A 1,905-nucleotide genomic window follows, 5' to 3' on the forward strand; every position below is an offset into this window, starting at 1 on the left:
TCCATAAATAAGGGGATATCTAGGGTCACCTCACACCTTTGGTTATGAATCTTGCATTTCTCATGAAACTATCATTCTCTTTCTCTTAGACGGGAATAAAACTATCATTCTCGAGAGAAGCTATTGCCCCCGCTTTATTATACAGTAAAGCAACAACTGTGCGGTTGAACGTTTTGGCTCTGGGTGCATATGCTCTTGCTTGAACAGTAAATTCAAAACAAATACTAACAAATAAATTTTAAAATTCTTTTTTATGTAGATGTTGTTCTTAGTGTAATGACCATGCTTGACAATTCTCATGCGAAAGAGGATAGAAATGCTTCATCGGTAAAAACACAAAATTAAATGTAACATTTAGAGGTAACACTTAGTGTTCGACTAGTTATTCTTGCACAGGTCAAAATGCTTAAGTTTTCGTCGTAAATTTTGCAGGTAGCATTTGGGTGCAAACATCTAATGTTTTCCGGAAAAGAAATTTTAACATTTGTAAGAAACATTTTTGGTGTGCAAAAGCATATGTTCCCAAGAGGAAAAGTGGATTTCCGAACAACCACGTCCATACAACAAGAGTTCCAACTATGAGGGGAAGAAATAATAGACATGTTTAACAGTGATGTTCTGATTCCAAGTTCACATGCATGCCTAAAAAGCCAAAAATACTGATTTTTTGGCAACAAACATTGATGAGTGTTTTATCTGCATGTAGAGTTTTCTTTGTGAATATTTGCATGTAGAGCTTGGAATCAGAAACTCCATGTGCTAGACATGTTCTACGCCCTCCAATCCATATTTTTTGTTGCTAAAATGGATGTATGTAGATGTATTTCAGTGCTAGATACTCTGTTTGAGTGACAATTAATATAAATCAGTAGGAGTAGTATCATTGATATAGCAATCTCTCGATCGATTGTACTATACATATGTCGTTTTAGCCTTTGACACAAAAGCTAAGGAGATATAGGCGTGGTGACCACTCTACATTCTGTGATCTCTTGTGGACTGTGCCCTCGGGTAAAATAACTTATGCATTTGACTCGTGAAATACAAAAATACTAAAAATATGATGAAATTGGTCATATGTTGTAAAACAACTTCCATGTATTTAGACAAAACAACAATATGGATGGATTATTGGCCCTAGTGAGGGAGGGGGTTGGCTCTGGGGAGCATATGCTCCCGGATGAACAACGAATTCAAAATAAATAGTAAAATAAATCATTTGTGGATGTTCATGTTAGTCTAACAAGTGTAATTGACAAATTTCATGCAAAACGAGATAGCAGTGCTTCGTTGGTGAAAAATAATAATTAAGTGTAACATTTGGCATGTGATTTATTTTTTTATTGCACAGGTCAAATAGCATAAGTTTTTTCACTAAAAGTTGGCATGTAGCATTTGGGTGTGACAATGAACACATCCAAATTTTTTTCAAGAGATTTTGTCATTTGCAAAAAAAAAAAAATGGGCAGAGAGGAGCATATGCTCGCAAGAGCCGAATTGGATTTCTGCTAGTGAACCTAGTTTCAGAAAAAGTAAATCAAGAACTATATTATGAAGTCACAAAGAATTATGAAAAAACATTCACTAGTAAAAGTCTTAGTGCTTCTAAATTCTCACCTTGAAATGTTATCATTTGTGGGCTATGCTAAAAAAGGAAATGTGTGTATCTATAGTATATCTAATGTTTGCCCTCAAAATGGCTTTTTTTCCTACTTTGTTAATAAAGCCACACGACCAAACGGCACAAGGTGTTACAAAACCCCTCTTATAAAGAAAAAAAACAGACAAACAAAGAGAACAACGCAAAACAAGCAGATGGACTGCACTAATGGATACCACCATCTCACCATTGAGTATGAGCACATGAGTGGACTAACCACTATGAGAATCTTGTGCGGAAGCCGA

The sequence above is a fragment of the Triticum dicoccoides genome, chromosome 4B (genome assembly GCF_002162155.2).
Source record: "Triticum dicoccoides isolate Atlit2015 ecotype Zavitan chromosome 4B, WEW_v2.0, whole genome shotgun sequence".
NCBI lineage: Eukaryota > Viridiplantae > Streptophyta > Magnoliopsida > Poales > Poaceae > Triticum > Triticum dicoccoides.